Source organism: Erpetoichthys calabaricus, chromosome 1, assembly GCF_900747795.2.
Source record: "Erpetoichthys calabaricus chromosome 1, fErpCal1.3, whole genome shotgun sequence".
Lineage (NCBI taxonomy): Eukaryota > Metazoa > Chordata > Cladistia > Polypteriformes > Polypteridae > Erpetoichthys > Erpetoichthys calabaricus.
In genome coordinates, this window is record NC_041394.2 from 340369645 (window position 1) to 340390045 (window position 20401).

At 38.8% G+C, this 20401-nt stretch overlaps 1 pseudogene; it reads left to right on the forward strand.

Moving 5' to 3' along the window:
* The first annotated feature begins 387 nt into the window (after window positions 1–387).
* LOC114667157 (zinc finger protein 208-like) overlaps window positions 388–20401 on the forward strand; it is a 193266-nt pseudogene continuing 173252 nt past the window's right edge.

Here is a 20401-nt window from a genome sequence, read left to right on the forward strand (position 1 = left end):
TAATATACATTCAGCGGGTTGGAAAATGGATGGATGGATATTATTTTTCTCATCTTTTCTTATGTGTAAACTTGCTTCGTTGTGTAATGAAAATCAGAAAAAAATAATGCTTAATGCAGACACAACTTACAATGAGTCTCTGCAGAACAATGACGTACTTCCACAATATTTTCAATGTACTGTTAGTTGTTGATCGGCAGGCACAGTGTGTCACTACCCGATTCCCCGTTGCTGGCCCAATTGAAATGGTATGTCGCTATTGATGCTTTGGGTGTGTTTGTGCGCGTGTGCGCGTGCTCGCGCGCGCGGATCGGGCAGTCACCAAAGATAGGCTTAGTCACTACATACGTGAACAGTTTACGGCATGTTGTGACAAAACGCGCGTGAACAGTTTACGGCATATAGGCTTTCAATGCACATGTTCGCACAGAGAGCGAGTGATCTAGGATTGTAAACGACTTTAGAAAACAAAAAATCATCGATGAGAGGCAGAGGGTAAGTGCTCGGGGATTATGGACGACACTTTATAGGTGTGTGAATTTTTATTTGCTTCACTCAGCGGCGAGCCGCGCGTTCGTGTCCATCAACACATTCCTGTTCAGTTTGCTGTCTGTTTCTCCGGTTCGTTTCACGTTTACAAATCCCATTTTTGCTTCACACCGTGCATTCCTTTCCGTGTATTCTTTCAGTCGCGTCCCTCTCAAATCGGCGGCCACTCCACACACAGCGCTTTGATTTCTGCCTTCTTTTGAATTCGCGGTGCCCTGTTTGAAGACAATAGAAGAGTCGGTGACGAATCCACTGTTGAAAATGCAGCGAAGAGTCAGTCAGGCATTTACACTGATTAGTAAAAGAGAGAAATGAAATGAACTGGAGAAGAGTCGAAGTGGATACGAGTAGAGAACGAGTACAGATAAACAGAGTGAGAAGGAATTGTAGTGCTGTTGTTATTCCTTCGTTAATTTTCAAATAGAAGTATGAATTGAGTGTTGATGGCCGCCAACCATCATCACTTTATGTGCATATTTATATACCCGGACTAACATTCTGAAATCTGTCTAATCCAAATTAGACAATATCAGTACATAAATTGCTTAGATGAAGGGATGTATGTTTTACATTAAAATGTGTCAAAATCTTATATTTCTACATTAAAGGCCAATCCAGTATTAGAGGAGTTAATAGAAATGCTTGGTTAGTGTCTCAGCCTCACAACTTCAGCAGAACGAATTTGAACCTCAGCCCATTTGCGCTTTGCAGTGTTCATGTGTACTCTTTGTGTGTTTTGTATGTGTATGTGCTTTTCCTCTCTTTCTAACCAGGCACTCTTAGGTGGACACCAGGCCTGGCATTCCTCTTCTGGGGAAGGGCCTCTTTGAATTAATTAGAATATTCATGAGGGTCAATGGTGAGTTATTTTTTTAAGGTTGTCCAAGGCAAATTAGTCTATCAGGAGCACAAATTTCCAGGCAACGGAGCTCTGAAGATGACTGAGGCACACAAGGTCTTCACCACACCAATGTCACTGTACTGGTAGAAGCTGGGATTTAATAGGAGTTTATTACTAAGTTAAATATTATTTATGTGTTATTATGCAGTACTTACTTCCACAAGGCGTACCAAACAGAGCTGAAGTTCTGTTTTAGGGGTAATTAAAGTAATGTCTGCACCCTAATTGAGACTCGTATCTCACAAGTGCTGTCCTCCATTATTAAGCACCTTTTTCCAGACAGTTTTATTTATAAGGTCTCTGCTAATGCCTCTGTTATACATGACCCATCAGTCTTCAGGCTGTGAGGTGAAAACAGTTGTTATGGCTGTGGACACAAGCACTTCATGTTAGAAATGATTTGGATTAAGAAGGTAGGAGAAGATTACATGAATTAATTAAAAGTAAACAATGGCTCTGGTTTATTGGGCTAATTTACCACATTGAGGTTGTATATTTTACAACTCTTTGATTTAGGGAGGAAAATATTAAAAATTATACAGTTGCTTTTATTATTATAAAGTTGGGCTGTTGAGTGGACACAGGACCCCCACTCCCCTAATATTTGTGTTGATCTGCTGAGTTAAATTCAGGCTGCCGTCAGTTCATTAAAGTGTATATCTGGTTATTCATGGGATACGTCAGGCGACATTACAGCGGCAGCAAACCCCCATGAGGTAGCATGTGAGCCGACATGCAAGTAACAAATGGAGTCAAAGAAGTACAAACCCTTCACTCTTCAAAATGTCCTCTGTTTATTTGATTTGTAAAACTCTTTTGATGTGTGATATTTAAATATCCTGTCATCTTCTCATAGCTTTTTCTGGCGAGTCTCAAGGCACTATTTAACTCTGTAAGGCAGAATTCCAGCTCCTCTTGACATCTGCCATTATTTTGTGTTTTCTGCATTTTCCTACTTTGATTTCATTGTTCTGATCAATTCAAATTTTTCTTCCTAATTTCTGTGAAGCTACTTATGATGGCATCCAGTTGTTGACAAAGCTACAGTATGTAAAGACTCTAATTGTCACCCCATACGCTGGTCTTCATGTGCCATACTACTACAGCTGTCCCTCTCTATTCAAAATTTCTCTAACTGAAAAGTTGCAACTCTTAACAGTTTGTAGTCCGAATTCATTATCCAAATTGAAAACCTGCTCTTGTGTATTTATATCTGCCAACATGGCCAAGTGCCCACCAGTGAAGCCCTTTAAACGGGTTGACAGTCCAGAGAGGGTGAGGAGTGCGCTGGGGTCGAGGATCAGCTGTGCATATCGTGACGTCGTGTTCTTGTTGTTTAAAAGTGTTGTACTTTTGCCTGCATTTTTGTTAATTACTATACTATCTGTGTAAGCCTGTGCTGAAAAAAGCCCGGAGTCCTAGAAACTATTGAAATCGGCAGAAAAAAAAATAGAAATGTAGAGATGTCAGGTAATTGAAAGGAACTACCCTGGGCATCTCTCTCCTAGGAAGATTCGTTTAGCTGATGTGCTCGCATTGCTTGTGCAGTAGCAGCGGGAGGAAAAGTAAAAGGGATACCATTCTGCTGATGCGGCTAAGCGACTTTGCCTTTCTTCTGAGGTTTCGTATTGCCGACTTGCTGGTCTCACTAGTGCTATTAGTGGCTAAGCGAGTTTTCTGTTTCCTCGGAGATGGAACCCTTACCCCGACTCCACCTCTCACTTCCCGGCCAGACAGACGCACACACTTCCACACGTAGACATTTATATATAAGACTAAATGTGGCCATCTATTTGTGTTAGGATTGCACTACTCCATAATAACTTAGTGCATGACTGTGGTTGCTCAAATCAAAACAAAAAATAAACTAAGCAATCCTCAGTGCATTGGTTACTGGCAAATTCAGTGCACAAATTTAGGCATTTGGAGGAAATTTTGTTTTTTTTGAGTCTTTCGATATTCTCATTCTTCTTGGTGTTTGTTGCTTTAATTGTTCATTATTATTCTGTGTTTCAGGCCTCTGATTTCAGGGTCTTTATAACTATTTCTCTGACTATCCTTAAGTTCTCAGTTGTCCCATACCTCATTGAACTTCAACTTGCTATTTCTTTTATTGTTTCTGTTACCTTTATTATTCAGATTGTACTGATTTTCATAATTTTGTAATGGCATGATGAGGTATTTTGGTTCTTTTTAGTAGTGATCCTTATATAATCATCCTGAGCATAAAATTAAGTTCTATCTGTTAATCTTTTTAAAATTAATCTGATCTCTACAAGTCCCAGTGGTGCCACACTACTGAATTCTACATGTATGTGTGTATGCGCGCGCTATGTATGTATATGGATAAATATGTGTATGTATATAAACTGAAATAAAATAATTAATGAAGCCGAAATGAAAAACTAAACAAAACTATTAAAATAGCTGAAAAGACAAACTGAAATAAAATAAAATTTACTAAAAATATTTTTAGTTTTCGTTTTTGAATAAATATTCTTGCTGTTAATCTATAACCCTTGTAACTTTTAACTCAGCTGGTTACAGAGGCTGGGTGTTGACACAGCATTTGTAGCGACAGAGCGAGCTGAACACAGGCATGTAAAGCGTGTGAAATAGAAAGCAATTTTCTGTGCCGCCTTTCTTTGTGCTCATTATATATCAAGATGTAATTTAAATGCCTGAAATCGGAATATGCTGGTCACAAAAACTTTACCATATGGACAGAAAAATCACGAGTGAGGTAACGGTTTCAGTTTTATTTCTCCGGTGTCCTGCATTTTGTTGACAATAATTCACCTACCACTTCGCACAGGAGAAATCCTTTCTGAAAATAAAACGTCACTGATCAAGGGACTGACTAGGGGGGGATTTTTCATACGTGGATTACTCGTTTAGCCGGATGTAATTGTTGACTATTTCGCATGATCCTCGATCTGTCGGTTTTTTGAAACTCTTGCTGGATGTGTTGTCATAGCAGCACATCTAAATCCTCAAACCTGCTCGGAGCAGGTTTGTTCGATGTAAACAAGGATTAGCTTACACACTTAATCAGTGTCCATGCATGGAATTCATTCAGTCATGGCTTCACTGTTCATGAATGAGCGACCAATTGATATCGGTACGCAAATTACAAGAAGAGAATTTCATATAGAGAGGGTGTTGATCCTTTATTGCTCCCGGAGGAAATTCTTTTCGAAAGATACCGCTTTAGCCAGGGGGGAATATTGTACCTCAAAGATTTATTAGCACCTTATATTTGAAGTCAAACTCGACGAAGTCGGGCTCTCACAACCACACAGACAGTATGCATTGCTTTGAGGTTTTTTGCAAGCGGCACTTTTTTTATATACTGTAGGCGATGTGGAAAATCTATCTAAAAGTGCAGTTTGCCAGGCAATTCGTAAAGTCTGTTTGGCTCTGAAATATTTCCTTCGGGTTTTCCATTGTGTTTCCTGGACTCCTGCGTGTGCAGACAATAAAAAGAGGCGTTCATGCCATTGCAGGTAGGTAATACACAGGCAAAAACACCCACAGTTCCATGAAGAATCCCACAATCAGTCTAACATTCTCATTACCAGGATTTCCAAATGTGATTGGAGCACATGGGACTGATCAGAGTGGAGTTTGATCAAACATTATTTGGAAAATTTACCTCTCCTCCTGATGAATAATCAGACAGTGTCTTCATCAAATATTTGACCTTTGTCAATATCTCATTGGTCAGACACAGGTTCTAGGGATAGGACATTCCCTGCAACTGACCCAACAAAAAGAGGGCTATATGGAACATACCTATGGCACACATTGAGGACAAATATATGCAATGACCATCCTTTACCTGAAATGAAGTGACCACTGCATCCTGCCACTGGTTCTGAGGAAGAGCTTCCCCTGGAATGCCCTCAGAAACAGGGCGATGGGCATTTTGCTGGAGAGCCCAAATCTTCTGCAGGCGATAGGTCTGGACCGCATGGACCTCCACCTGTTGTTTGCTTGTCTGCCCTTCTATTAGCTTTAAAATTAATGTTTTTTATATTATATATGATTATTTATGTCAACAATTCTTTAAATAGTTATATACCAATATTTACCAGTTTGAAGTATATTCTTCTACTTCACTTTAACCTTTCCCATGTTCTCCTTGTGCTCACGTTGATCTGGAATTATGACATATTAAAATAAAATCTGACACATAGGAAAATGAAACGCTGCATTCAGTAAGTACAATGCACACTACTTAGCATTTAATTTGTCGGTCACTTTTTGCCAGCTGTCTTTTCTGGTTTGAGCTGCTTTTGCAGTGTTACCCCTTGTGCATATTAAATCTTGAAATTCTTCATGTCCTTCGAATAAAAGGTCCTGCTCTGCTTGTGTGAAAAAAAAATGTGCCTGTTCTTTCGTCATTTTGTTACAGCCTATCAAAGACTTGCTGATCATGTTTTCTAGACTCAATATTATGGGCTTTTCAATCAGCATGGGTGCGCACATTCATCTCGGATGATTAGATCCAGCTAGACTAATCTACTACATGGCTGCGTTTGAAAAACCGACTTATCCCGGATGAGTTTCACTGGCATTAACTCATCCAAGATGAGGCATCTGATCTCGGATGATTTAAGCGACGTACGGAAATACCCCCAGGTCACATACCATACAAGATCAGCATATTGTTGCTGACCAATCACTTTTGCTTTAACAGTAGAATTACCAGAGCCTACTAAAAAACTCATAGATCCGTCCCACCCTTAAAATCGCTTCACACTTCTCCATCAGCGTCTTTTTGTCCTGTAAATGTGTCGATAAGCAGCCTACTATCACACCCCCCACTGCCGCACAGTTTTCTCAGCTCAAATCTGTTTACCTGTGTGTCAGTTGCTTGGAGTTGTATAGAGTGAGAAGTCAAGCAAAATGACACCCTTTTATAAATACTATATCGTTATTTGGAACACATGCATTCATGTGTGTTCCATGTCTACAACGATCTATGTAAGCACATCGTTAAACAAACGTTTTCATGTTTTAGTAATAATTGACAAAATGTGGACATGAAGTTTTATAATGTGTGAAGCCTAAAGTCCAAATATCAAAAAAACTTTCACAACAGGTACAAATATAACAGAACAAATGCACTCAGTCAGTCCTGTAACAGCCGGTGTAAATGTGTGATACTTGTAAAGGTTAGCTTTGTTTTGTTTTGTTTTTTTTTATTCAGTTTCATTCTCTGTCACGATTCACGATTCCACCCTACCCCCCTCCCCATCTGACACTGCTGTTTTCACATAAAGACGCACTATAGCTCAAATGTTTATTTATTTGGATAACATAAAGACGCGCTATAGCTCGCATGTTATTTATTTGGATCACATGAAGACGCCCTATAGCTCGCTATAGCTCAAATGTTATTTATTGGGATCACATAAAGACGCGCTATAGCTTGCATGTTATTTATTTCGCCAACACTATACCTTCCAGATCTAAACACTAGCGTGGTGTATGTGCCCCAAAAAAAGGCTAACTGCATTCTCGTACCATTGCTCGCGTACTAAAGTGTCAGCAGGTATTTTTCATGACATTACATGTGTAATTTGTGAGCATTGCCTTTGACGATCAAGCAGAGGAAGCTCTGCAGTTTCACTTGTGACTTTATGCTGTAGATCTGGCTCTTACATACAAATTACGGTGCATGTGCCCAAAACATTAACATTTATATGTTACTTGCATAAAAGCCAGAGCTAATGTTATTTACCTATTTACCTTGAGTTATTTTCTACATCGGATCAAGAAATGTACTTTTGCCATCACTGTACTTTGTATATGTACATGGGAAGCTCTGCACTCAAGACTTTACGCTGTAGGAAGTAAGTAGATAAATAAAAGGTAAATCAAATGTTATTTACCTTGAGGTTATTTACTTGCATGACGATGGTTCTACATCGGATCTGGCTTTTATGTAAGTAACATGTTTAATGTTTTGGGCACATGCACCGTCCTTTGTATGTAAGAGCCAGATCTACAGAGTAAAGTCACGAGTGCAGAGCTTCCCATGTACATATACAAAGTGCCTAAAACTTTTGCACAGTACTGTGTGTATATATATATATATATATATATATATATATAATGTGCCCACCTTAGTTAAATGTGTCTGTTGTCTCTGTTTGCTACGTCTCTGTAATTCCAGCAGATGGCGCATCACAAACATTTGTGCTAATAAACTGGCATTGCAGTTTTTCATTTCAACAGATGGTGGCATCACAAACTTTCACACTGCTTTCCACGAATCCCATACCAAATGGCACATAAGAAAGACCAAAGCATTGCATTTTATTACTTCTTGCATTACAAAATACATTCTAATAGATGGTACAGTGCAAAGGTTAACGCTCAGTTCTTGTTGATTACTTAAATTACAACCTATCTTACACAGATAGCACAGCTAGTATACTGTATATAAAATCACAAAGTGTCCAGCATCCATCCATGCTTGGACGTAATGTCATTTGCAGTGATTGGGAATGACCAATAAACAAAGGAAACAAGAAGCACCATATTCAAAACAAATGGACTTCACACTGTATGCCTGTTTACTGAAATGGACATTTTGCTATGCTATTGTAAATACAGGTATATAGTGATTAAAACTACACACAGTTAAATAAAGTAACTTAATATTAACAGTCAAAAGAAAACATTTAAATTCTTTGAGATGTGAATTACAAAAGGAAAAAATCAAACAAATTCACACCCAAATTAATGCTCACATACCAAAGGTATAAAACAAAATGGCATCAAAATTAAACTTCAAGCATTACCACCAAGTGACCAACCACCCTTGTTTAAAAATCAGCATGTGAAACATGCAGTCATGAAGTGTTTTCAGTGTTTAATTCAGTTACAGCGTGCGCTCATTCATAATCATTATCTGATACCATACAGTATTGTTGAGCTTACTTGTGTACCTCACACAAACATGCACACTAATAAGTCTATGAAATCTTAATTATTAGTTAATTGTTGTTTTATTTTATGCAGAAATCTTCAGTGGGACTGTTCTATAGGTATTTAAGAGTGTTGTAGTGATATTTGGGAAAATTTGTTTGGGGTCTTGAAGTTTCTAGGCATATTTTATTAATTAGACAATTGAAGACAATGGACACTTTCTCTATCTGAAAACTTGGTGTCAGATGTTTACTAAAACATTTTCTATGTGGATAACAATCCGTAGCTGTACATCGTTTCCTCTAAGTTGTCGCAGAAATTCAATTACGTATTTTATGTTAATTAATACATTAGGCAAATCTGGTGGCCTTCCATATAACACTATTAATTTTAAACATTGCAGAGTCCATTTAAAATATTCACATTTTGTGCCTTTTCAGTCTGAAATGAAAGACAAACACATACAAAAACAAATCTCCAGCTGTATGTACTCAGTGCAACTTATAAACAGCCAAGTGGAAAACATAATAGCAACAGTTTAGAAAAAATAAACAACCACTGAGATTGTTGAAGGATCATCCCCCCCCCCCCCCCCCCCCCCATTCAGCACGTTTGTGGGACCACCTTTTGCTTTAATTCTAGAATTGAGTCTTTTGTCATTCTTCTCTACCAACTTTGCACATCTCAACTCAGCCATATTTGCCCACTCGTCTTTACAGAACTGTTCAAGCTCAGTCAGATTGGATGGTGACTGTCGGTGGACTGCAATCCTCACGTCATGCCACAGATTTTCAGTAGGGTTTAAGCCTGAGCTCTGACTCGGCCATGCAAGGACATTCACTTTCTTCTCTTTCAGCCATGGTGTAGTCAACTTTGCTGTTGGTCATTGTCGTGCTGGAAGCTGAACCTCTTCCTATTGACAGTTATCTGCAGAGGGCATCAGGTTTTCCTCAAGAATTTGATGGTAGTTTGCCCCTTTCGATTTTTTTTTTTTTCCCTTCTATCTTTACTAGTGTCCCGCGGCCTCTGCTCTGCACAGAAACACCCCCACAACAGGATGTTAGCACTCCCATATTGACCATTTATTGTAGGTCTGTTGTTCTTTGGATGGTGAACTGTAATGGTTTCTGCCAGGTGTGGCATTTGGCATTTGCGGCAAATAGTTCAATTTGTGGTCTCATCTGACGATAACACCTTTTTTCTATTTGGCTCAGAATTAGGGATTGCTCAATCGAAACTTGATGAGGCCTTTCTTGTGGTGTGGCTCCTTTCTTGCAACTCTCACATACAAGCCATATTTGTGGAGCATTTGTGATATTATTGTTGCATTCACACAATGGTCACTCTTTTTTTCCAAAAATTCCGTAACCGCATCAAAGTTGCCATCGGCCCTCTTGTTAGCCTCTCTGACCAGTGTCCTCCTTGTTCTTCCATCCAGTTTGGAGGGTGTCCTGCTCCGGAGGGGTCCTAGTGGGTACCAAACATTTTCCACTTTTTGATTATGAAATTCACTGTGCGCTCCTAGGGATTGATAAAGCCTTTGACTTTATTTTTTGTATCCATCTCCTGACTTGTGCCTGTGCACAACTTTAACTCTGAGATCTTCTGACTGTGCCTGGCCACCCAGAGTTGATTGTTGGCTTTCAGTTGCACTTCCAAGCACTGAGATGCTCCATTTCGATTCGTTCAGCTATTCCTGATTTGGTGTGCAATGGAGAAGGAGATTAGTTACACCTGATTGAGTCTACAAAGATTTTTTAAGAGGGGCTGATCCTTTAACCATCTCTGTCATTCTGTTGCTATTATATCTTTTCATTTGGCTGTTATAAGTAGCATTTAGTAAATATAGCTGGAGAAATTATGTGTGTGTGTGTCTTCATTTGAGGCTGCAAAGCAACAAAATGTGAATATTTTGAAGTGGGGGATTCTTTTCTATACCCACTGTAGCTCTTTAAATCTGCAGAAGGAAGTTCGCAGTTACCGTATATACTCACGTATAAGTCGGGTCTTGAAACCCGAAAAATTGAACATAAAATCAGACCCCGACTTCTACGCCCGTTCAAAAATAAACTTATTATTTTTTTTTTTTTAACATCATCTTGCCACCTCCAATCTCGCAGCAGTTTCTTAGACACATCGAATTTTACTACAGCAGCACAACTACCAATTTTGTTTGCTACTTCAATGACATTTAATTTAAAACCAGCTTCATATTTTCTTCTGATCGAATGCTTCATCGTAGATAAGGGATGCTCTTACGATAAAGGTGTATGAGGGTGTGAGGTACACAAAACAGGGCAAATGTCGCTTCAGAATAGTTCAGGTATTACATGTGGTCACGTAGGCACAATACATAGAAAAAAAAGGCAGTGTGCTCCGTGGTTACGCTCTCTGGTGGGCGTTGGCATATCATAATCTCTTGAACCAATAGCGTGAGTTTTCCGCATTCAACTTATACGACCAACATTATAAAATACCAGAGATTATAGGGTAAAATCAAGCCCCGACTTATCTGCGGGAGAATTTATCCGTGAGTATATATGGTAAATAAAACAAACCACTTTGAAATGTGTAGTGGGAACAAAGGGTTTTATAAAATCAGTTACTACAATCAAACAGTGTGATTGGCTCAGAAGGCAACTGGGTGAATCGCTCGATTTTAATTTTTTTTTTCTTCATCACTTACTATGCAAAAGTTTTTGTCCAACCTGCACCAAGTAAGTAGAAGATAAGCACCATCAGTGACACGTTTAAACCTAATCTAGAAAACCCTTTATTTCACTACCTTGTCATCTTCTGTTGCAGGCTGTGTGTTTTACCAGAGTTACAGTCCTCTTTTATTCTCCCCATCTTGACATGCGTCTGTTTCTCAACACAATCCTGAGGCCCTCATTATATAGACATTTCTCAATATAACTAACAACACAGTTCTGGGATCTGAATTGATTCCATCATTAAGATCATCAGTATTCACAATTTTGATTAAATACACACATACTGTTGTACCGCCGCCCCGGTATGAACAACTAAACCCCGGGCCGCTGCACTATCAAAATACTGCTAGGGAAAAGCAGTTTATTATTGAAATCTTTCGGGGTAACATGACCAACACTTGTCCTTATTTATGACCCACTCACCACACGCCCCAGATCAGCATTAAAGCAATGAACTGGAAAGAAAATAAGGTATATTTACATGTTAACCGACAAGACAGTTTTATGTAATTCCCCACCAAAAAAACAAGTAAATAACAAGAATCAAAAACAAACTTTTACAGATTAGGGTGTGAGTCTTCCTCACCTGAGATAACCCAGTTTCCCCAATTTGGATCACTGTCCTTACAGTTCATGAGCAGGGTGAAATGCTGGAAGCCCCACGGATGTACGCCGTCAGCTGTTGCCAATAACAAAAATGTTCTATCCTACCAGTCTCAAAGGTCGTTTGCTCTGGTGAAACCAAAAAAAAAAAGTTTGTCTTCAGAGACATGTTTCTCTTGTATCCCTGAGTAAAATAAAACCTTCTTCCAACAGGTGGCATGCAGGTGGATTCTTCTCGCTGCTTCTCCTTGCTCCACCGCTCAATGTCTCTCTCCCCCTTCTTTTCCGGTTGAATTGTCTTCAGCCCCAACTTTCCCATCCGCACTGTCTTCCCCTTAAAGGTGTATTTCCCCATTTTTGGGGAACACTCGGCAACCCATTTCCTGATGTACATCCTAAGCAGAAGCAAACTGACTACGGGACAATAGTACATGTGGCAACCACCACACTGTTTGGGTCCCAGAATTGTATTGCGGTAACGGACAAGATCCTATTTAAGAGGAGGTCTGCCAGAGATTTTCTTTCAATCCTTGCGTCTTTCATTTGCTTATGGATATGTTGACTCATGAGATAAAGACCAGTTCCCCAATGTATGCTTTTAGCTGATGACATTGTGTTGTTTAACACCAGAAAAGAGAAAGTTGGAAGAATGAAGAAGGGCTTTGGAAGATAGAGGGTTAAAGATTAATAGGAAGAAGACAGAATATCTGAGCTGTAATGATGATCAAGATTCAAATGTTAGCCTTCAGGGAGAACTGTTGAAAATAGTGGGTACATTTTAAATATGTAGGATGGGTGGTAGCCCAAGATGGAAAATGAGATACACAGATAAACTGTAGAATGCTGTATGGATGGAACAGATAGAAGAAGGTATCAGGAGTATTGTGTTATTGAAGAGTAAGGTGAAGGTTAAAGGTCAGGACAGTGGTAAGACCAGCAATGATGTGTGCAGTTGAGACATGGTGGGCAGTAAAGGGATTGCAGGAGAAGAAGTTAGATATGGCAAAAATGAGAATGTTGAGATGAGTGCAGAGTTACAAAAAAGGACAGAATAAGAAATGAGACAATCTGAGGTACAACAAAAATGGGAAAGTACAGGAAAGAAGGTTGAAGTGGTATGGACATGTGATGAGGAGAGACAATGAATATGCGGGCAAAAAAGTGATGGGAAGAGAAAGTATCCATCCACCTCAGCTTTGGACTCCTTTAAAGTAAAAGTAGATAGTCAAGGAAAATGGTCTGAGTGGTGAGGAGGTGCAGGATGAAGCTGTTTGGAGATGATCGATCAAGCACATCAACCCCAAATCAAAGTGGAAAAAGAGGAAGAAGAAGAGAATACTGCTGAACCACAACTATGCAAGATGGTCTTCTCTTCCAGTCTATAGGACCTTCACTCCAGTCCAAAAATTGTTTGACATCTGAATATTTGATATTAGAGGGATGAGCCACTGTTGTTGATTTGAAATGCCTGACTTGATGCGAGTCTTAACTAAGAGGGTATTGTGAAATGAAATGCAAATGTCGTTACGTGTGACTGATGCACTTTTGATTGAATTACAGTAAATCCTTTTCCTTTTTTTCACAGAGAGAAAGAAAAAGCTGCTGCTTAGGTTACATCTAGATGGATGTAAAAAAGGAGACGTGTGAGGCTGCCATAAATACCAGAGAAACAATGGCTGTAAGTATTAAGAAGGAGGAGTGTGAGTGGGAGTCCATCCACCCTCAACAGGAGAGTCTCTGCATTAAGGAGGAGGAGGAGGAGCAGGACTGTGAGGCAGGGTTAGTGAGCATTAAAGAAGAGGCTGAAGAGACGTCTGTCAGCATTGAGACAAACATTTGTAAAAGTGTGCAGAATGTCAAGGAAGAGGACCATCAGTGTGGGGGTGAAGATGGAGCAGTGACCGGGTTAGTCTCCTCTCACAGCAGACCCTGTGCATCATCAGAGCCTTCAATACTGGTGAAGTCTGAATCATCACAGCCTGACACAAAGAGGACTGAAGACCCTTCATCCGTTAGAATTGAGGAAGATGAGCCACCACCTACAAATCAGGCTGATAAAAGTAAGTGGAAAGTAAAATTAAGACTTAGTTTTAGGGTTGGGGATTATAGGTCTAAAAGGGAGGTCTTGTACTTTTTATGAGAATCATAGAAATGCAGTTAAAGGGGTGTGTTATATTGTGTGTTTAATGTCTTTTGACAGTTCATCTATGTTAATGTTGCAAGTAGGGCTGGAAGCAAAGATTTTGGTAATCGATTAATCTGATTATCTTGTCGATTAAGCAAATAGTTGGGTGGTTTAAAAAAAGTTAATTTAAAATTAAACACACAGATCATGAAATGGAACTTTTCAGCAAATAAAGATTTGTATAAAATTTTCAGAAATGTGTTTTTTACATGACATACCTATAGATATTTTAAACAAAATTTACGTTTTTATACAACATTTATATAATAGTACATTGAAAATAAGCACTAATAAATAAAAGAAATAAAACGCTTGGTAGCACTTTTGGTTCTAGTTGGGCAATGCACACACTCTCCTTAAAAACACAAAAGTTTTTAACTAATTAAACTCACAAGTTGGCTTATGTATTCAGAATCGCATTAAACACACACTTCAAAGTTAAATATGTAATTTACGTTTTTTCCTCCAGTTTCTGTGAAAGTTTTATTAGCAAAGCATCATGTAAAAATCTGACCACCACAGTTGAATTTGTTGCACAATTGATATTTGAAATTAGGGTAAATGTCCAGACTATATTTTCCTTTTGCAGCAAAGCAAGTGGTTTCATTTGTATGAAACTCAGTCCTCCCCTTGCCTTGTAATATGCCAAGTTCATTTTAAGTGAAAGTTCATTTCTTTTTTGCATCACCGTTCAACTTTTTTTGTGTCTGGAAACCTCTCACCACCGCAGATTCTTTGGCACACTTGCTTTCAGCCAATACACTGTCACAGCCTGCCGCCTGTCATTTGCTGTCAGCAGTATGCTGTTAGATTTTCACTCTTGAAACTCTGTGATCCTGCCACAACATCTGTTTAACCAGCTAAACATGGTGTGCCGCAGCAGCACTTGCACATTATCACGTCTTCCTCCAGACTGTAAAATCCAGTTAAATTCCAATAGCCAACTAGTCTGGATCTTTGGCTTTTCCACCCCGCTGCTAACTTTTGACTCAGAATGAGAGATTTGCCTTTTAGTCGTGGTTGTTGTGCTGTTGGATTCACTGCGGCACTGTCGCTGAATTTTTGATTTCCTTTGCACGCGAGACTGAAAAAAAAGTTTTCTGCTTGTACTGGTAATGGTAACTTCACAGCCATTTTTTGTAAGCACACACACACTAACGTTACACATGAACGCAAGTTTGCAATGTAATATAGCACCATAATTAACAGAGCGACGCAAAAAAAAAAAAAAAAAAAAAACAAATATGTAAAGTGAAGATCTGAACGAGTACTAGCTGGTGGCTAATGGCACATATTTTTTAGTCACTTAAGGCCTAATAGAAGGTTTATGGATGTGGGGAGAGAGGACATGAAGGTGATGGGTGTAACAGAACAAGATGCAGAAGACAGGAAGATATGGAAAAAGATGATCTGCTGTGGCAACCCCTAACGGGAGCAGCCGAAAGAAGAAGATCATAAAACTCTGTCACATGTGCTGCAGCATTACAGAGGGCTGGACTATGAGTCGAATTATTCCTCACTTCAAACCAAAAGTCATGTCATAATGCCTAGCCTAGCATACATTGTGTTCATATACCTGTAACACATAACACTGAAGTAACACTCCGCTTACTAGGATGACAGCAAGTCTTACTCCTCCACAGAGCCTCTAACAGAGCCTGTTCAAATATTTGTGCATGTGCTCTTGTGCCATATGAAGTCAGACCTCATTTTGCAACTCACGACTTTTTATTTCCCATGTTCAGAGTGAAGTGTTCTCAAACCTTGAAAGTCTTAGGTCACACTACCTTTTTCTGCCACTTGCTTACCATTTGCCTTTTTTCAAATGTCTTCACAGCTGAGAGAAGTAGTGACGCAATTGCACGCCACAGCATATTAAGCCTAATGATGTAATCAACTAATCGATGAAAGCGATTGTTGCCAGCGTTTTTTTTTTTTTTAATTTTAATTTTAATTTTATTGTAATCATTCCATACAAATAGGTCAATTTTTACAAAAAATAGGATTGAAAACAAATCAACCCTCACCCCTGAGAAAGAGAGCATGGCCAACGGAGTAAAACTTAAAGCTAGTAAAAAGCTAAGTAAAATAAAATAATTATCCGAGTTTAATAAGCGGATAAAGATAAATGGAGAAGAAAAAGAAATGGGAAGAGAATCTGCTTCCTCAGTGCTTTAAAAACTTAATCTAAAATGTTATTAATTATATTCTGCCAGGTTTTGAAAAAGTTCTGCACAGATCCTCTAAGTGAGAATTTGATTTTTTCCAATTTCAAATAATATAAAACATCAGTTACCCACTGACTTAAAAGAGGAGAGTTAGGATTCTACCAGTGGAGCAAAATAAGTCTGCAAGCCAATAGTGTAGTAAAGGCAATCATAGTTTGTTTGTCCTTCTCCACTTTAAGCCCCTCTGTGAGCCCACCAAACACAACTGTTAGTGGGTTAGGAGGGATTGTGACACCAATGCTGTCTGAAAGGCATTTAAAAATGTTGGTCCAGAATGATGTTAATTTGGTGCAGGCCCAAAACATGTCACCCAGTGAAGCTGGAACTTGATTGCAGTGTTCACAGGTTGGATCTTACCCTGGAAACATTTTGGACAATTTTAAATGAGTGCATATGGAGCTCGAGTGAATTCTCTGCATTGCTACCTTCCACTCCTTTTCGGAGATGTTGAGTAAGAGATCCTTTTTCCATTGTCCTTTTGGATCTTTGAAAGGGAGAATGGTAAAATGATTTTATATATATTACAGAAATGCTGTCTGAGTCCTCAAGACTGATCAATATTGTTTCCTCCAGGCATAGAGGAAGGGGGGGAGATGAGGAAAATCGGGCAGGTTCTGTATAACAAAGTATCTAAGTTGAAATAGTGAAATAAATGTGTTGCTGGGAAAGTTAAATTTGGAATGTAATTGTACAGATCTCTTAAGTGATTTAATCCTAGATGTTTTCCAGATATTAAAAAACTGCATATGTTTGCGAGGGTTGAAAAAGATGGTCCTCATGTAGAGGGTGCCACAGATAAGATTCTCTATCTTAAAATGCTTCCTACATTGGTTCCATTTTCTGAGTGAGTGAAGCACAATTGGATTGTTAGTATATTGGCGATAACTTGCATTATAGGGGAACAAAGCAGGGAATATAAAGAAGTACTGCAGTTGCCAGCATTTTTAATAATCTATTATTGGTCAGTAAATGTTGATTAGTTGTTGCAGCTCTAGATGTAAAGGTTTAGCAATTTGCTGCTCTCGGCATTGTAGCTGTAAATATGTGCAAACACTCCAAGCCTGTCCTTAGTAAAAAGTGTTATACAAAATTAAAATTGTAAGGAAAAGTTGGTGAATTCTTTGAAATTCCCTGAATTTCTGCATTCATTTCTGATGAATCCCACTAATAGACAAACTCAATCACATTAAACTAATAACACAAAATTCTTTGTTAGATGGTGTCAGTCCTGAACTCTTTAATTTAGGAGGTCAAAACAAACCCACAGGGCCAGTTGGCATCTCTCGTGCTGCCTTCATGAGCTTTAAGAATTGTGGAATTACAAAGTTCATACCGAAAATGTTTCACATGAAAATTGTGTACTGAGATATGTGTTAAAATGCATTATACAGATATCAGAATTTTTTCTTAATATGGTATTATTTTTTTATGACCATTTCTGGTTGTAATGTACCCACAGGCAGTGAAAATGCTCATTGATATTAGAACACTAGAACAATCTAGGCAAGAACAGGCCATTAAGCCAACAAAGCTCACCAATCCTATGTACTTAACTCTTCTGAGAAAATTTCAAGTCGAGTTTTGAAAGTCCCTAAAGTTCCACTGTCTACCACACTATTTGGTCACTTATTCCATGTGCCAGTGGTACTTTGTGTAAAGAAAAAACTCAACAAAGTTTTTGGGGAAATTTACCCTTGACAAGTTTCCAACTGTGTCCCTTTGTTCTTGATGAACTCATTTTACAATAAGAGTCCTCGATCCACTGTTCAAAATTCCCTCATCATTTTAAACACTTCAGTCATGTCTCCTCCTAATCTTCCTTTATTTAAACTGAAAAGGCTCAGCTCTTTTAATGCTTTCCTCATGATTCATCCCCTGTAGCCCTGGAATCAGCCTAGTTGCTCTTCTCTGGACCTTTTCTAGTGCTGCTATGTCCTTTTTGTAGACTGGAGACCAAATCTGCACACAGGAATCCAGATGAGGCCTCACCAGTGTGTTATAAAAGCTTGAGCAGAACCTCCTGCGACTTGTACTCCACACATCAAGGCGCTATATAACCTGACATTGTTAGCCTTCATAATGTCTAAACAGTGTCATGAAATTGAAAGCTTAGAGTCCACTACGACTCCTAAATCCTTCTCATAAGGTGTACTTTTGATCTTCTGACCTCCCATTGTATATTCAAACCTAACATTTTAACTTCCTCTGTGTAATACTTTACATTTACTGAAATTAAATTTTTATCTACCACAAATCAGACCAAGCCTGTATACTACCCAAGTCCCTCTGTAATGCCTCCGGATTCCAGATATCTGCCCTATCCACCAATTTTGGGTATCTAAAAACATAGCCAACTTGTTATTTATATTCCTGTCCAAATAATTTACATTTATTAAAAATAGCAGCGGCCTAAACACTGAGCCCTGCTGGACACCACTCTTGCCATCAGCCAATTCTGATGAGGTTCCTCGCACCATCACCCTCTGCTTCCTGTGTCTGAGCCAATTCTGCACCCATCTATAAACATCACCCTGAACTGCCACTTCTTTAGTTTGATGCCCAGCCTCTCATGTGGCACCTCATCAAACGAAAGTCAAGATAAATAATTTCATAAGCTCCACTTTGATCGTATCCTTTTGTTGCCTCCTCATAGAATTCCAGCATGTTAGTAAAACACGACCTTCATCTTCTGGACCCATGCTGACTGTTCAGAATAACTCATTTCCTTGCCAGGTGTTGCTCCAGTCTTATCCTTAATAATTCCTTCCATTAATTTTCCTGTGATGTACATTAAGCTTACTGGCCTATAGTTGCTTGGATCTGCCTTGTCACCCTTTTTGTGTAATAGGATAATAAGTGCCACTTTCCAGACTTTTGAAATCTCACCAGTTCACAGTGACTTTCTAAAAAAAATATACATCAAGGGTTTATATCTGTACTCCGCGCGCCTCCTTAAGAACTCGAGGGTAAATATCTGGTCCTGATGATTTGTTTGATTTCATCTTATTTAATCTGAGCAGCACTTCTCCCTCTACAATTTCCAAATCCCTCAGTACATCCTTAGTGGTCCTTTTTACCAATGGAAGCTTACAGTATCTACTTCCTCACTTGTGAACTCAGAAAAATGTGAGTTTAGGGCATCCGCTTTTTCACTGTCTGTATTTTTTAATTCCCTTATTCTATTCCTTATGCGCTTAATCTTCTCCTTGACGGATCTTGTACTACAAAAAATAGTTAAGGCGAAAGATGACCCTAAGTGATTCTTTATCTGCTATATTCCCCTCTAGCTGTCTTTTAGCCTCCCTAATATCCTTTTTAATGGTTGCCCTTCATGTTCTCATACATCCTGTAATTCACTTTAATAACTCTTTGCATTTATGTTGCGCTTTTCTCACTACTCAAAGCGCTCAGCAATTGCAGGTTAAGGGCCTTGCTCAAGGGCCCAACAAAGCAGAGTCCCTTTTGGCATTTTACAGGATTTGAACCGGCAACCTTCCAATTGCCAGTGCAGATCCCTAGCCTCAGAGCCGCCACTCCATCTCCGCAAAAAACAGCTGTGGGCCTCCCCGTCGGGAAACAAACCTCGGTTCTCCCGTGTTACAGGCAGGGATACTCACCACTATACTAACGTATAAAGTTATTAGTCTTACACACCTTATTCCTCTGTTTTTTTTCCTTTGCAGCTTTTTTTAACTCTTTATTACCCACTGCAAAGTTTTTTTTTTTTTTTTTTAATTTCCTATTAATTCCAAATTGAGGAATGTATCTGTCCTGCATTACATGTAAAACATTTTTTAAAACTACTCCACTGCTCCACAACTGTCTCTACGTTTCAAAGCTTATCTCAGTCTATCCTTCTTAGACTTTGCCACATCTTCCCAAAATTTGCCCAACCAAAGTTCAACTTAACAATTTTAGCCTTTGAATCCCACTCTTACTAAACACTGATAATTGTAATACATTATGGTCCCTTGACCCTAGTGGTTCAATCACCTCTACACCTTCAATTCTATCCTGATTATTACAAAATACTAAATCCAGACAGGCTTCACCCCGTGTTGATGCTTTAAGATTCTGTGTTAATAAACAGTCACTGATAACGTCTAAAAATGGCTGCTATTGTGCTCTGCTATATTGCACTCTAACGTCCAAATACAATGCATTTGCTCCCCAATCGGTAGATTTTGAAAAATAGAAAAGAAAAAAAAATGACCCCAAAATATCACAGGCTGATTAAAATCATAGCTTTTTAATTTTGAAAATTAATTTTTCAGTGTGA